We start from the raw sequence: 17,329 nt of genomic DNA on the forward strand, positions 1-17,329 counted from the left end.
ACATTAAAGTAACGTTTATAAATCACAAACATGTTATTTGGCTTCCTTATGGACTGAAAGTGACAGGAGTGAAGCATCTAAACGTGATCTGTCCCATATTCATTCTTCACCACTCTGCAGCGGTTCTAGCAGGAGCTTCACACGTTTTCCCCCATTTAAGAGTTTAGATGCCAAAATATCCCAATAAGAACCATAATGCTTGTTTACATCTAGAATTGTCTTAAATATACGTCCTCCTATGCATGTTACAGAACACTGTAACCCTGCTTTGTATATTAACATGTAATACATGCCACTAAAACCGTATCAATTAACTGACTAGACAAAGTTTTCCTCTGGAATTTAACACGTGCATTAAAACTCCTCCAAACCGAAGCCCAGCTCTACTAGGCCGTCCCACAAGCGCAGGGCTTGAGCTCTGGTTTGAGCCTGATGCCGCACTCCCCGCGCCGGGCTGCAGTACTGCGCTGTGGCCACCGGGCGGCAGCACCAGCGACACCCGGCGGCCGGTGCACCGCGGGAGCACCGGGGCGCCACCGCGCATGCGCGGAACCGGGGCTGAACGTCCGCGTGCGTGCGGGGGTGACCTGCACCGGGGTGACCACCCGGGATCACCCACAGCAAACGAGCCACCCGGGACAACGCGGAACAGAAAATCCGCTCTAGAGAACCACCCCACCCAGAGAACCCTCCTCGGCGGAACCTCCCGGCGGCCCGTTCGAGCTCTCTAGTGCCCTATTTGCGTAGCCACGCCTCTGATTTGCATTTCTCCGCCCCATCCTCGCCCCGCCTGTCGTTCCCACGCGCCCCGCCCCTCCTCTTATCTCTCGCAATCTGATTTGCAGGCTTCGAATCTCAATTTGCATTCTCCCCGCCTACTCACCTCCCTGCCCAAGCCCCGAGGAGATTTGCATATCCGGCACGACGCTCTGCTCTGTTCTGTTTCTATTCGACCCCATCTATTTCTATTATTTCTACTTCTATTAATTCTCGTTCTATTTCTTTTCCTGTTTTCTGTTTCTTTCCCTGCGAAGTACAAACCACACCTGATCTCACAGATGTCCAGTGTAACCTGTAGCTGCTTTTGGTAAATATGAGCAGAACTTTACAGCACACGGTTTTCCCAGCAACATGAAGCGGAGAGCGTATTCAAAAAAAAAAAAAAAAAACAAACCACAAACACAAAGACGACACACAGCCTTGTAAGTCGGGTGATTAATTCTATTCAGTACGCTTTTACTTAAGTTAGATTACAAGAAAACTAAATTGGGCTTGCCCAGTGCCCTGTGAGTAGTAAAAACCATCACCACACAGTCACTCAGCAGAGAGCTCGCAGCAGCTCCCCGGCTGCCGCAGTTATGGAACGAAGCGTCTGGCTCGCACACAGAGCCCCCCAGCCCCTGCTCCCACCGCTGAGCAGGTGCGGGTGCCGTTCTGCTCCCTGGGGGCAGCTCAGGCCTTTCCCTCAAGTGCACCCGCCAGAGACATTTCCGGGTAAGGATGAGTTTTTTAATCCTTTCTATAAACAGAATTTCTTTGCATTTTAAAAACCTTGTACATCACTGACATTGACTCCTATGTCTCTTTTTACACATACGTATGTATTTAGGGAATATATTTGATTCATAGATATCATCTATTTCCACTGTAATATATATCTACTTAGACATCTACACACTTGCGTATGCATTTACATGTATATATCTGCTTAAACTTATACAGAATATCTGTTTATGCTTATATATATCACCACTTATTATCTAGAATATCCATTTATACTTACGCACCTGTTTAGCCTTCTCTTTGGACACAAATATCTTTCTAGACTTGCAGATGTTGGCATATTGTTACAATCATATTATTACATTTATGTATATTTAGACAGAGCTATCGATTCACACTTGGCGTGTGGCACGATGAGCAGTGACACGTGGCCAGCTGCACGGCTCAAGCACGAGGGACACCCCGACCTGCCAGGGAAAAGCGCCACTGAGAGCCAGACAGAAACAAAGTACGTCAGAGCACGCTGTCAGATATTGGGGAAACACTCATAGCATCCAGTTGCCTCTCTTTTTCAGTTTTTAGAACAAATACCCATCTGCTTAAGTACACCTAATAAATTATATGCTGCACCTACTCAACAATTACTCTTAACTATGGAAGTCAACATGTAAATTAGACCATTTTATTTGCTTTAAGTTTCATTGATAGGAAAATCAGTGAGATAGAAGACATGGGTTTACTTTAAAAAATAAATAAATATCCCCATTCCTGCAGTGCAGCATAAGGCTACGAAAAAGGAGCGTCAGACTCACGAACACTTTTGGCTGCACTGCAGCACACAGGGGAACACGTTTCTGTGACCGTGACAGCTCGACTGTCGCAACCGGGAACCCAAAGCCCAGCGGTGCCACCAACCTTTGCCAGGCCTGCTGTGCTGGGCTCTGCGGAAGGAAATGGACTTTGGTTGGTTGTTTCAAAGAAAATGAACAGTCCTGTTGTTGATGAGGCCACTGCCCACTACATCACCTGGGAAGATCCACTCGGAGGGCAGGTTCATAAAATGCAGCTTCTTGGAATGAGGAATGCTGCCGTTTTGGAAGATTTCTTACCAACTGAAGTCAGAACTACACACTGTAGGTTAAGAGAAAAAAGTCACTATTGAAACAATAACTCATCCAAACCACACATGGACTCACCGCCACCAGTTACGAGGCTGAAAGTGCTTCTTGGGAACACCTGGCAAACACGCAGAACAAAACCGATTTGCCCAGGTGCCTGTATCTCTGTCAGCTTTTTGAGTACTATTCTAAGATATTTTAAAAACCTATTGAGTGAAAAAGAACAAAGCATTTGTCATTGAATCAGGTTGTTTCTTCTGGACATCTGAACTCTTACAAACACCTCCTTTCCTCTTTTAGTACAAAATCATTTCCATAGTATCATCCAATAGTAAGCCCACAGAAACAGAAGATTACGCTTTCAGGAAGAGAAAATAACCAGAGGGAGGTGAGCTCTGCACAGGTGTACCGTGCTCCAGAACAGGCCTTATTTTTAGTACTTCTGGTAAAATATTTCGTATTAAAAATATAGAAGGAAAGTCGGTGCATTCTTAATGTTAAAGTCCACTCTACAAATACCTTAGGAAAAACGCAGACACGCGTCCTAGCCGTACCTTGTACGGGCAGACCGCTCTGGATTCCTTCTGTCTGTCTGGTACTTCTGTAGCAGAAGACGGGGCAACCGCGGTGAAACGGTGGCAGCAGACATCCAGCTGAAAGAGGAAAAGCCCTTCAGAACAAAGCTGGAGAGGAACCTGACACTTCCTTTTTTCTTGCGAAGGCTACAGCTGAGTGGAGAAAAAAGTATTTTGCACCATCTTCAGTACAGCTGTTGATACGGCCACTGGAGCGTTTGCGTTTTTTGGATAACCAGGCCATTTTTGACTCATTGGCAGTCTGAGTTCCCTAGAACAAATTTTCCCAGATACACACAGAACACAGACATCACCCAAGTATAGCCAAGATTTCCTTCCTCGCCCTGGATGCTGTCATTGAAGAGCCCAGCAGCCCATCCGTCCTCGTGAACCGCCCCACTGAAAAAAAAAAAAAATTATCTTTTCCAGGCTGTTTCTTCAAAGGGTAAAGATATTTTAAATTGCAGTTATCTTTTCCAACAAAGTGATTTTGTGATTCCTTTGAAAAGGAGGGTAAGCTTGCCAGAGAAAGATAGCGACAGGGAGCAAGACAAGGTGACACAGAGAGAGGGGCAAAAGGGCCAGGGAGCAGGGCAAAGGGAAGAAGAGGCCAAAATGAGAGACAAGGAGCAGGAGACAGAGACGGTGGGAAAAATCCTAGAATGGGCAGTGGGAGAGACAGACAAAGGAGAAGTGAGCGCCGGGCTGCGGGACAGAGACAGGAAGGAGGAAACGCAGTGACAGGGAGCAGGGCAGAGCGACAGAGAAACAAAAACAAAGAGGGAAGAGGACAGAGAAACCAGGAGTAAGACAAGGAGAAGGGCAGAGAAACAGGAACCGGGGTGGGTAGGGAGCAGGACCAAGAGATGGGGCGAGGATGGAGATGGAGGAAGAAACCTGGGATGGCCAACAGGACAGGGAAGAATATGACTGTCGGTAGGGAGCAGGACACAGGGATACAGCGAGAAACAATGGGACAGGGAGCAGCATTAAAGGTCAGAAAGAATAAGAGATGAACAGGAAGGAGGAATGGAACGCCGAGATGCTGAACAAAAAACACCAGCAACAGTGAGCGAGACAAACGAATAGAGAGAGAAGGGCAAGGCAGGAAGAAGAGAGATAGGAAGGTGGGAGATAAGAGCTGCACGTACAGGTACTGAGAAGAAAAGAACAGCAGGGAACAGGCCAGAGAAACTGTGGGGAAAAAAAGAGACTGATGCAGATCAAGACAAAGATATGGAAAAGGGAAAAACAGCCATAGAAGATGGAGCAGGAGACAAAAATAAAGAGAAAAGGAGAGGTATAGGGAAGCAAAATTTTAAAATAATAATAATAAACCAAAACCTCCACCAAGGAGGGGCAGGGAGGCACTAGGACGTGCAAGTGGGGGATGAGGCCCTGAGGGCCAGGGACTCACAGCGGCTCTCACTTTCGGTGGCTGCCACGAGGCTTCTAACAGCTCAGACGCTCCCGTCTCCTTCTCTCCTCCCTTCCTCTCCGGTAACTCGGGGCGCTCGGCCGTCCTCAGCCTAGGAGAACACGGTGGGGTGTCAGGGCTCCTACGAGACGAGGCTTCGGGGACATGGAGCCTCGCTGGCTCGCTCGCCAGGCAGCCGTCCCGCTCCAGGATACGCGCACGGACCCTGCCGCGCACGTTGGCCCCCGGCCTGCCGCACGCCGCGCAGAGGGAGCCTTCGCCACCCGGAGAGAGGGGCTCGCTCTCTCGCCCGCTGCAGGAAGCGGACATTGGGCCGACGGCCCCGCATTTCTTCCTCTTTACCTCTCCCCAACCTCTCTGGCTCCAGCAGCAGCAGCCCCCGTCCACGCACGGGACGTGCTCCCCTGTCCCTTCTCCCGCCACGCTGTCAGACGAGCCTCGCCAGCCCGAGGCGGGCGCAGCCAACGGCATCCCCCCGGCTGGGAGTGAACGGCCACATCCTCAGCGCGGCCTCTGGGAGAGGGAGAGAAGAAGCAGCGGCCGTTAGCACCGTAGCTCACCCCTGCCCCAGCCTGCTCCTTCCGCAGGGGCCACCGGAGAGGTGCCGAGGGCCGGCTTGCCGCCTTCACGACGGGGCTTGGGAGCGGCCCAGGAACACGGGACGGGTTCGCAGGAGCTGCCGGAGCTGGGGGCGGCTGCACGGAGCGAGCGGGGCCGCGGGAGGAGGCTCGGCGGGAGCTCTGGCGAGCTGGGGACGCACCCGGCATCTGCCCCCGGCCGGCTGTCGCCTCCTGCTCCTCTGCCGCACGCTGGGGACGGAGGACGGCGCCGCGTCTCCCACCTGGGCGCTGCTCCCCAGGTTCCATTCCCCGCCTGGGCTGGGGGGTCTGCTGAGCATCGGGCGTTCACAGCTCCCCCTCAGAAACACAGAAATTCCAAATTAGAGTTCAGCCTCTGAAAAAAATAGAGCAGGAGAAAGCAGAGGAATTAGTCAGAAGAAGGGACAGGAGAGCAGCTGAGCTAACGGAGGATTCGAGGGAAACGGGCCACCTCAAAACACAAGGCATCCTCAAAAAACCAGAGCAACTGCAGCAACGCCAGACAGCATTAAGACAAACTGACACCGTTTAGGACACGCTCAGCATAAAAGCAAACACATCCACCGGTGCAGGAAAGCATCTCACCCCTTCCCCACAGCACCGCCACAGGACACAGCCCTGTGAGGCCACGGGATGGGCTAGTACTGACACGGAGAAATAAGCTTGACAGCAGAGTCAATTACACCGTTAAGCAGGCAATGTTTCTTTCATCTGCACTGGGGAGCTCTGGGGGTCGTCCTCTGTAAGTGCTCCCACGACTGGATACTCTTGCATTGCTTATAGTCACACAGCTGCTACATATTAATTACAATTGTTTTAAATTTTGAACATACAATATATCTAGCCTAAGAAATAATTGATGAAGTTACTTATAAATGTTTAGTTTCTCACTCACAACACATCTATTAGTTAAATATAAACTAAGCTCTCAGCTTCTAAACAATGTGTTATTAAATCTTCTGTCTCCCTCTTGTCGTGCAGAAGGATCTAAAAGGTGAAAAACATCCCCTCATCGTGCAGGCGGTCAGAAAGCATTTACCTCACGTGAACCGGTTAATGAAGGGTACATCTTCTATAACTTCATCGCAGTATACATTAACTTGGTAGCTTCTCTTGAATTTCCCCCTTTTCAATATACTTGCAAACTCTTTGGCAGTATAAATCTACGAAATATTATCATTTGTTACCCACTAGCAGTACCAAACAGAACACTGTAGCGTAATGTAAGTAAAAACGACTAGCATCAAAATCAGAGTCCTAAGATCAATGCTGACAGAACTGCGAAGCCGCAGCTCCTGCCGGTTCTGGCGTTGGTTTCTGGCACTTCTGACCGCTTCGGGTCAAACGGCGCCTCTTCCCCCGGCCGTGCGCTGCAGTACCCGAGTTTCGCCACAGGGCGGCAGCACTGAGACCGCCGCGGCAGCGCCGGGCGAGCGGTCGTGCCGCGTTTCGCGGGAACCCCGCAAAATAAACCCCAGAAAACAAACGCGACAAAACAAAAAAGCACACAGAGAGCCGCGGAACGAAAGCCGCACGTACAGGACACAGAACCCGCCGGGCCTCGCCCCGAGCTCCCGGCGAAGCGGCGCCCGACCCGCCACGCCACCGAGCCTGCAACCGCGCCTTCGCTCCCACCAGCTTCGCCAGCTCGGCCGTAAGGGCAGCGGGAAAACCGAACCGAACGCCTCCTCACCGCGCCGGCCCATCCCACTCCCCCCGTTCCAACGGCACGGTCACCCTCGCCGCGGACGCAGTCACCTGCCGCCTCTTTCGCCGCTCCGTTCCCCTCGCACTCTCCCACCGTCCCGCGGCGGGAGGCCCCCGGCTGTCGCCTCCTTCCCCTCTGCCTTTCTGCCGCCTCCGGGGACCTCACAAAGGGCTGCCCTGAGCCGCCTACCTCCAGGTCCCCGGGCGCCGGTTGCAGCAACCGCTCCGCAACCGCCCCGACCCGCGTTCCCGTTAATTCCCGGTACCCACCCCGAGACACCACAGACCCGCTCGCCAGGACCCGCGCTGATTGGCTGCTTTCCACCCCATCACGCTGTCCTCCTATTGGATGCTCCGTCCGGCGCCCAGAGGCCCGCAACGCCCGCCCCTCCGGCAAAATGATAGCCTGCCTAGGCACGTCAATCACCATTTTCTCCGCCTATCAGAGCTCGCAGTGAGGGCAGGCGCAGTAGGGAGAGAGCAGCACCCGCCCCTTTCCGCAACACGATTGACTGCCGAAGACAAGTCAATCATCATTCTCTTGGCCCATCAGTACTCGCAGTTTGCTCATGCGCAGTACGGAGCGTCCGACACCCGCCCCTCCGGCAATCTGATTGGCGGACAGAATGGCAATTGACGTGCCTTGGCAGCCTATCAGCGATCCGCCCCCCCCCCCAGCCTTCCCGCGCCATCTGATTGGCCCGCTCTGCACCCTCACCCGTCTGCTCTCCGCCCTGCCGGGACCCCCACGCCCTTTGCCCGCGCGGCTTCCAGCAGCCGCGTTTGAAAGGAAACAACAAACCGCGCTCCTTTGCTTTACGCTGACAAGGGGGGCGGGTGGTCACCTACCCTTAAATTCATTGTGAACAGAGAGAGCCCTAAGGAGCTCCGGCCGGCAGGTTTCTCTCCCCTGTGCCCGGGACCGAGGAGACGCCGCCGCCTCCTGCTGCCGCCTCGCCCGTTCCTCTCGCAGCGGGGCCGCCCCGGGAGAGCCGGGCGCCTCTTTTTTTCCCGGCGGCTCGTCCGACCGCTGCCCCCCCCTTTCTGACGGGCACGACCTCGGTCGCAGCGGCAGCGCCCCCCTCTTACCCCCGGCACGGGCACCGGGCGCCGCTCCCCAGCTGCAGTTCCGGGCTGTGGCCACCAGACGGCAGCACCGAGCGCGGTCACGCAGCGCCCACGGGCCCCGCAGCGCGGGCGCTTTTTCTTGACCCGTGGGCAGCCTGAGCTCCCCGAACGCGCTTTCCCAGAGCCGCGCACATGGCAGACACACTGATAAAAGATAATAGCCCGACATTGCTAAAATGTGTTTTTTTCCTAAAGATGCCTTCTGTCCTAATAAAATACATTGCCTCTCCCTGTGCCCCGTGCCTTGTCTGCAGCAGTAACTCGGCTCGCCCGCAGCTGCGGCAGCTCTGCTGCTGTTACAGGGTCAGTTCCAGCCCTTACCCTCGGCTGAGCAGCAGCCGGGCAGGCGCTGCTGCTCTGGGCGCTGCGCATCCTTCAGGAATGGTTCTCAAACGATCCTGTGCAACGATGTCCAGAGCCAGGACCCCGCGGCGGGGGGACAGGAGCACACGGCCGGGCCCTTCCCGGCTCGGGGCTGTTTCCGCAGTCGCTGTGAGTTGGTCCGTGAGCTGGAACCAACCTCCCCATGCCCCGGCCCGGCCCTTTGTCCCCGGCTTTCCCAGGGCAGCGCAGCGGGCTGGGTCACACCAACTGTTCTCTGCTGGCACCACCCAGCCGGGTCACCTGTGTCTGCGGTTGTGGGGACACCCCACGGGCTCCCTGGAAACGGACATCACAGCACTGAGAGGGGGCGTTCAGGAGCCTCTGCGCTTTTGGGTTGGTTTGTTTGGGGTTTTTTTCCTTTTGTTGTTTTGATCGTTAGCTTCTTGTTGTCGGTTGGTTTGTTTTTAAGCTGTTACTCTATATAGCTCATCCATGGTGCTTATAGAGCATGGGTAAATCTACCCTGCTTCCTCACAGGAGACAACCATCTCGCTTTACAACAGGTGATTGAATCTGCTATAGAAAAGTTCAACCACCTCCTGTACAGCAAAGGATAAAAGAAAGTATGGATTTTTGTTGCATCTAATCCCCAATGCAAGTACCCATTAACAATACATTAGCAGTGGGTTCCTTCAAATATTCACAGTGAAGGTAGTTCCTGGCACGATTGTATTAGCGTTCTTACTATTTTACGGGAGAAACACAGGGCACAGCTGATTTTGCCCACGTGCAGCGCAGTGATCACACGGGTGCGGTGAACCGGGTGGAAGGCCCTAGAAAAGGAAAATCAGCCTCCGTGTGCAGGGCCAAAACAGAAATCCTTTTCAAACTGTGCCATTTTAAAAAGCTACCAGGGGTATAAAGCAGAAAAAAGAGCAGTGAATGTGTATAATGACACAATTCGATGGTTCTCCAGTTCCATGATGTGCTCTTTTACTAACAGTGTCTGCTGGAGTGGATACCCTGGACACCAACAAGCGGGTCCTGGTGCTGTGCCCATGGTGATTCATCCACTGTGGCCGTGGGTGTCAGGCCCTGATACAATAGACACAAAACCTTGGGAGGGAGGTGATCACAGTAGAACGCTTAAAGATAATGAGCTAGCAGACTTGATTTAATCTTTATTTAAAAATACACATGGCTGCTGTCTTTTCTACAGTTTAGGTAGGACGGGCTCCAATATCTCTATGAATTACAATACATGACAAAAATTAAAGGGGGAAAGCTCTATTTTTACAATGGTAAATACAGTCTAAATCAATTTGGGAAACAGGTAAAGGGGTGTAGCAAATGAGGCACAGACGATCCTGTTTTATCTCAGAAGGCTTTGGCGTATTTACAGCTTTAGGCACAGCGTGTCCAATCCCGTATAAAATGCACTGTCCATACCAATTCAGCCTGTCCCCCGATATAAGGACATCAGGATGCCACCCTGCATTCACCAAGGGACAATCCTGATCTAATGTTCTCTGTGTATTGTACACCAATATCTGTTCGTCAACAAACCTTTTACTGGTTTCAATTTCTTTCTCTGATTATGCTTTTTCAAATACAATGCATATCTAACATTTTGTATTGTGTAATATGCATTATATAATAGACAATATATGATTTAAAACATATCTCATTATATATTGCATGTAGTGCATTGCTATACTACACATCTCGGGTATACCCACCCAGACCTGTGCAGCATATTAATATTATTTACAGTGGCCACCATTAATTACAATATTCCCTGGTTGCTGTTCCCCAGGGAGTCAAACGATCCTTTTCCAATATCACAAAACACAGCCCGGGCGGGATTTCTTCCGAATCGCTCCTGTCCATTGTCCACTACCTATTTTACAATCACAATAACAGACAATTGGTGAGCCATAAGTATTGGACTACAAAATCACCCAAGACACAAGTAACAACAACAACAAATCACTAAAGACACAAACAATCATACAATTGCTAAGGCACAAACAGCAAAATCACTAAAGGTACCTTTATCAAATTACTGTTCCCTCGTTTTTCTCTTTTATTGTTTTCTCATTTTCCTCTTTAGTTTTTTATTTCTTTTTAATTTACCCAATTTACCAAAACGCGCAGACCCAACGCGCTGGTGTCGCCCACGTCTCGCGCAGGCAGCCTGCAAACAAACCAGACAATGAAAGTGCCTTATCTCATTGATGGGGTTTTACCCACGTCCCGAGCTGGCCCGAGGATCTGTGATCCCTTCCGGGAATTCCCCGGTGCCGGCACAAGGTCCCAGAGATCCTGGGGTCCACGGGAGGTCAGGCAGATTATCCCATCCTCGTCGCCAGAAAATGATACCGAAAAGTCGGCAAACAGACTCTCTAACACTGTTTTGAAAGTGTTAAAAAGCAGGCACTTTTATTACGGCGCGCTGGGCACTCGGGGGATCGCTCCTCTAATCCAGCGTGCGTTCCGCTTTCCTCTGGTTTTACATATCCTGGAACTCCTGAAACAGCAAAACACGCCAACCACTGTTTACAGACGTCCCGTGCTCTTTCACCAGTGCGTGCAGCCGCAACGAGAAATCTGGAATGAGCGTCTACAGAAACACGTACGTATTTACCCACTTCAGAACAACGCGTTACATCAGCTGGCCGTACTTGTCAGTAATCCCTCCTGGATTAACACCCTCTTTGGATGGCACGGGTGCCGACTGTTGGCAATCAGGGCAGGACATAAGAACGCTCCTGGCCTGATCCGTTGTAATTTGAAATTGTCGTTTTAATGACTTTGCATTCTGGTGAAAGAGTTTATGTGATAATTTAGCTTGCTCCAAGGCTTTAGGCACAGTAAGCGGCACAGCTCGTGCATCGGCCCTCCTATTGCCTTCCGCAAGAGGTCCTGGAAGAGCAGCGCGAGAGCGGATGTGCGCTGCATAAAAACCATGACGTCTATGATTTATTAGGAACCATAGCATTCTCAATTCAGCCATCAAAAGAGGATTATCCTCTTCCTTCAGAAAAGAAGCTTCCAGGCGGTTAAGTATGCCAGCTGCATAATATGAGTCAGTTACAACATTCAAAGGCTCATTACAGAACACTCAAAAGCGATCCTAACAGCTGTCAGCTCAAGAACTTGTTTGACCCTTGGTCTCCTTTTTCTACCTTGTGTTTGGAACACTGGGTATCTGAGTTTAGCCACATAATTACAACTTTACGTGAGCGACCAAAGGCATCAGTAAATACAGTCTTGTCACTTACTGGTCGTTGCTGACAGCAGCATTTGCCCTACAACGGTAAATTACCAATTTCAGCCCACAGTTTATGTTGGGGGTAATAAACTGATATGTTCCCTGCATATGTTGCCAATGCAATCTGGAAATTCACATCTTCAGTTAATTACCATTGCAAATTCTCCTTTGTTGTAGGAATAAATATACATTCAAAGTCTGTCCCATACATAGCATACAAACATTCTCTGCCTTTAATTATTGGTTTTGCATACATTTCTTTTATTATCCAAACTGTTTTCATTGGTGTGTGAGCTAGAAAAACCCATTCCAACTCTTAAAGAATCACTTAATGACTTGTCCCATTGAAACGGTACTGCAAACGGTTGGACGGTATTGGCTATGAGTGCCAGCCAAACTGGCAGCTGCAAATTGCGTCCCCATCCCTATTTTTGTTCAACAGCATCGAATACTTTCTATATGGCCTGCTGAGCTTTGTCATCCAATACCTGAGTAGACAATAAATTCAGGTCTCCTTTCAAAAGTGTAAAAAGTAGACACAGTTCCTCTGTGGCAATGCCCAAAATAGGTCGGAGCCAATTTATGGCTCCTAGCAATTTTGTAAGTCATTTAAGGTCATGATATTATGGAATTTAAGAGTTACTGGCTAAGGAATGATTTCTTGTTCTGTTATTTGCCACCCCAAATATTTCCATGGAGCAGTTTTCTGAATTTTTTCTTGTGCAATTTGTAATCTAGCCTTTTGTATAGCGTTACATAGGACTTGCATTACTTGTTGTAGTTCCTGCTCTTATAACATGACAAGCAAGATATCATCCATATAACGACAGATACAAGCTGCGGGGTACAGCTTCCTCACAGGTTGTACAGCTGCTGCAACTACTGTCTTGCAAATGGTTGGACTATTTCTCATCCCTTGTGGTGATACCACCCAATGCTATCTCTTCATAGGCTCCTCTTGATTAAGTGAAGGAACACAAAATGCAAATCTGGGGGCATCCTCAGGATGTAGCAAGGTGGCACAGGTGTCCATGCCATAATTTTGATTTCACCTTGATAATCAGAGTCAATTACTCCAGGTAAAACAAACAAACCCAATTTGGTAGTAGATGATCAACCTATTAACAAAGCATGCACACTAGGCACTAAAGGCCCCCACACTCCTCTGGGAATAAGCAATACCACAGCAGTAATTAATTATCATCACTGACGGGCTGGCAGCCAAGTCCAGCCCTGCACTTCCAGCTGTTCCAGGGAAGAGATCTCGGGTCATGAGTTTAGACTTGAATTTATTTGATGGGGGTGGGGGAAGTCCTGTCCCCCACCTCCTGGGAAGGGTTAATTGGCTCCCCCTTTACATTAATCCTTGAATGATGTTCACTCACACAGTGCTTGCCCTTTCCCCATTTTGGACGATCTCTGGGAGGTACAGCCTTCGAAGTCTGGCGTGCATACTTTGTGTAATCTTTCTTTACACAACCCAGTGTCCCACAACAAAAACAATTCGATTTCAGTTCTGTTCCCAATACTTGTAACTGTGCTGCTAAAGCAGCAGCTAGAGAGCTGGTATAATGTTCAGTTGACTTATGTTTTGACACACTCTCATATCTGCTATAGTACACCTTTCCCTATTCCCCAAATCCTGCAACACACGCTGACAATCAGCATTAGCATTCTCAAAAGCCAATTATTTTAGTAACAACTCATGCGCTGTGTCATTATCAATTTGTCTCTCCAAAGCAGTTTGCAAGCGGTCTAAAAACAGCGCATAAGGTTCCTGTGATCCTTGCAAGATTTTTGAAAAGGACGTATTGGCATCTCTCCCAACCTCCAGTAACTTCCGAACCACTTTCATTGCTAGTTTTGCTATTACACCACATATATATCTCTCTGGGTTACGCAACTTGATTATCTGGCAAAGCATGGGCACATTCCCCAGCTAAAGGACTGCAATCAATCCATCTCATCCGATATGCATTATCAACGGTCTCTATAGTACAGTTCTCCCAAAAATCAGATAACTACTAGTCAATATACTGTATGGTTAAGATCATTTTCAACAAAGAACGCCAGTCATGTGGAGTAAGTTCGTAAGAGGAGCTTAATGCTTCAAAAATGTATAACAAATGATAAAGTAACCCCATTTTCTTTAGCTAATGTTGGTAATTCCTTTACAACATCATATGGTAGCTGCTGAAAGCCTGGAGATTGCTGTTCACAACAGATCACTGGCCATGCCGTAACCACTTTCGAGTCTCCTGTTTTCAAAGCCTCTTCTCTACATTTATCCCACATGGTTTAATTAGTGTGCACTTTCGGTTGCAAAGTAAGATCCGGGGGGAATAAATCAGGCTCTTACTCTGGGTCCATCGGGCCAGGATCAAGGGGCTTGTCAGGCGACTCCCACAAACCATCATTTGCCAAAAGTGTTCACTGTAGTGTACATGCAGGGGCTTTGTTATCAGCCAATCCTTTATCCACTACTACATCTGTGGTCAGTGCATTTTTGCCTAATCTATCTACAGGATCCCCCTCCTTCCCTGGCAAGGGAGGAGCAGAAGGTTCACAATTAGTTGCAACCCGCGCAACTACTTCCTTCTGAGTCGCTATTAAAGCAGACATAATTTTTGCCCAAGTAGATAAATATTCACAAGCAGCTTTATCTCCAGTTGCTGCCTGTTCATATAATTCTCGTTCAACTTTCTGCCATGCCTCCAACTAAAATGTACCAGTTGTAGGAAAGTCCAGCACATGATCAGCAAGCCTTTCTTATAAAGTCATTAATCGGACTACTGGTACATTGTGATTTTGCTTTCTTAATAAAAGTTGAAGGACATCTAGGGTTTGTTTGGTTCAAGGGATAACTTCCCTCCTATGGTTCCAAATTGCTCATCTTTTCTTGCTGATGGGCGCACGCTGTGGTTTCTGTTTCCTGGCTCTGTTTCCCTGTCCTTGTTCAATTGGGCTTTGCCACCAGAACGGCTGCTGCCTTTACAGCCGCACTCAAAGTCCCTGTTCGGGTGCCATTTGTAGTGAATGTGGCACCGACTCTCTTTTAAGGTGAGACAAGAGACATTTGTTACAAACTCAGGTTTGCATTTATACTCGCTATGATGCTTGCTCAAGCATTTGCTGATTTGGTAAGTTCGTCATAACATAAGTGATATATTGTTACTGCCATAAAAGCATCGTTGTCTATACCACAAGCTACCCCCGTCATCCCCCTTGATGTATCATTCCTGTACCAATCCCTCTGTCCTCGATGTATCACGTAGCATACAGTACTTGCTTCTTGTGTTATTCCACTAATGATTGTTCTCACGCTGTCAACTCTCACAGTTTCTCATAGGCCCAATGTCAGAATACTGCCACAATCAACTTTCTCCTTCCTTGAGCTCTCCTGACCTGCGGTTCCACCACCGTTGTCTTCTTTCTTGATCCCTCTTGACTCACAGGTGCCCTCCAATCCTCTTTCTCGATCACTATTCCTCACAGGTTCGCCTCCTTCCTTGCTTTTCCTTTGCACGCTGCTCCACCTGAAGAGAAACACACAGAGGACTGAGCTACATCAGCCCCAGGGCACTACAGTCAGACGGGGGCTGAATCTGGGGGCTGACACCTCCCCACACCCCACAGCGTGCCCACCTTGCCTTGGCCCCGGCCCCTCACACAGCCCTTCCCCTCAGCTCTGCCCCTCCGCTGCAGCACAGCTTCCGCACATGCCCTGCTCAGGCTGGACCCCAGTTTCATGGGTTAGAGATATCATAGCTCAGTACAAATCCCCACGGTCCTCACCTGCTGTTTGGTGCTTGCGGAGGGTCACACTCACTGTGCCCCAGGACACTGGCCCTGCCCGGCCCTGCGGGAGTGTCTGGAGCTGCCGGCTGGTTCTCCAGCTTTAGCGTCACCCGCAGAAGCCCGCTCTCCTCAGCTCTGCACACCCATCCAGTTGCGCCGCCCAGGCAAAGTCAGCTTCACCCTCTGCTCTACACCTCACCTGCAAACAACCAACTTTCAACTGACAACTGTCCAAAACCCACCGACAAACTCTCCAAATCTCAGCCTTTCGCTTGCAACTGCTGCCTCTAGTGCATCTCACAGACAAGCCTTCAAAATCCCCTCATCCTGCAATAACACTCCAGCACTGATCACCTGCGGGAACAACTACCACAATACCAGGCAAACACCAACCAGTTCTGGCACGGAAATATCACTTTCTCCTCAAGATTCCACCCTACACCAACTGCTGACAAACACACGCTGTCCTCACCAAAGCCAAACGCTGTAACAACCAGCGACAACTCAAATTTGCGTGGGCGGTGCAAAATTGCAGGGGTGAGCTAACGCAGAGCTGGGCTTGAAAGCTGCAGAGTGTGCACCCTGTGGTATAACGTGGCGAGCTACTGCCATTCTGCCTTCTCCCTGGGAGAAGCGCGTGAGCAGAGGCTGCTTCAAGGCACGATGGGAACGGTTTGGTTCTCCGGGTCTCTCAGGGCGAGAGCGATAAATGTGATCTGTGTCGTGGCGCAGGAACTTCCCGTACACTTGCTCCTCCATTCGGTCTCGGGTGCTGCAAGAGAGGGAGCGAGAGATTCAGGGCAAGATTGACAACCTCGGCGTCCCCGTCCCAGCCACGGGTCACCCAAACCTGCAGACATCCCGGGAGGCCCCCTAAGATTTACACTCCCCTATGCCCCACCCTTGAAGCCTGGACATCGCCAGAACCATAGAGCAAGTATTTCTTGAGGAGGCACCCAAAGGGTCCGTGTTCTCTTTCAGGCAGATGCTAGCGCAAGATTGCAAATCATCTCACAGCTACCAGGAAGGTAAAAAACAACGTCTTGAAATGGGAAAGGAACAGGTATTGTTTCTCTTCATCACCTCCCTCATTGCCACGTTATCAAGGTCTCCCGCAATGTTCCACAGGAAACTTGAAGCTTGGAATTCCTGGTATTCTGAACCTGGGCAAGAAAGGAAGAAAAGCATGAGACTGATCATAAAGAGGGTGGCTGCTCGTAACATGGAAAGAGCAGTAACAAGGTAAAAAGATATCACTTTTCCTTAGAGAGCTCTCAAAGCTGCCTGTTAAGGACAAGAAAAACAAACTTGTGACGGACCATTACTTAAAATCCAAGGCCCAGGGAGCGATCTAATGTACATTGAAACGCGGGCCACGAGACAGTGGAAGTGCCACGAGCTGAGACTGAAGGGACAGAGGATGAATTTCCAAAGAAGTTTAGGTTTCGATGTCAAAACGGAAAATTCTACGTCATTAAAATATAATGCAAAAGTCAGTGTAAAATCAAGTAAGGCAACGACTCTAAATGAACTCCCAGGCGCTTCAGTCACTCAGGAGATCAAAAATGCGGATCATTTCTCACCTGCCCACCTCCCAAACCCCAGCCTATGTCCCCTGCTTCCAGCTTACCTGAGCCCAGATTAAAGGAGGATTTCAGAGGCCATGCCAAGTTCTGCTGCTCCTCGTTCGGGTTGCCAGTCTTCCTCCTCGCTCTGGAATTGCAGGTCAACCGCCTTCCTGTTCTTCTTTGATTGACGCTGAGCTGCCGCGTTACCCGCTGCCGTCTGAGCGGATCTCGGGGAGCCTCTGGAACCGCCAGAGCGCTCCCCCCACCAACATTCTCTTGCCTTGTTTTCGGGGTTCC

General features: G+C 49.9%; 1 long non-coding RNA gene across 7 annotated transcripts; it reads right to left on the reverse strand.

The window, feature by feature from the left end:
- Positions 1-1,200: 1,200 nt before the first annotated feature.
- On the reverse strand, positions 1,201-7,276 carry LOC139828246 (uncharacterized). Of its 7 annotated transcripts, none has more exons than XR_011739628.1 (6): positions 6,992-7,212; positions 5,195-5,588; positions 4,614-4,725; positions 3,176-3,595; positions 2,530-2,634; positions 1,201-2,444 (listed from the first exon to the last, which is right to left on the reverse strand). It is a non-coding gene; the product is annotated as an uncharacterized lncRNA (long non-coding RNA). The 7 variants fall into 7 exon arrangements; XR_011739627.1 differs by having other exon boundaries at positions 3,141-3,595; XR_011739629.1 differs by lacking the exons at positions 1,201-2,444; positions 2,530-2,634 and having other exon boundaries at positions 2,686-3,274; positions 3,511-3,595.
- Between the last annotated feature and the right edge of the window lie 10,053 nt (positions 7,277-17,329).

Source organism: Patagioenas fasciata, chromosome 6 (assembly GCF_037038585.1).
Source record: "Patagioenas fasciata isolate bPatFas1 chromosome 6, bPatFas1.hap1, whole genome shotgun sequence".
Classification (NCBI taxonomy): Eukaryota; Metazoa; Chordata; class Aves; order Columbiformes; family Columbidae; genus Patagioenas; species Patagioenas fasciata.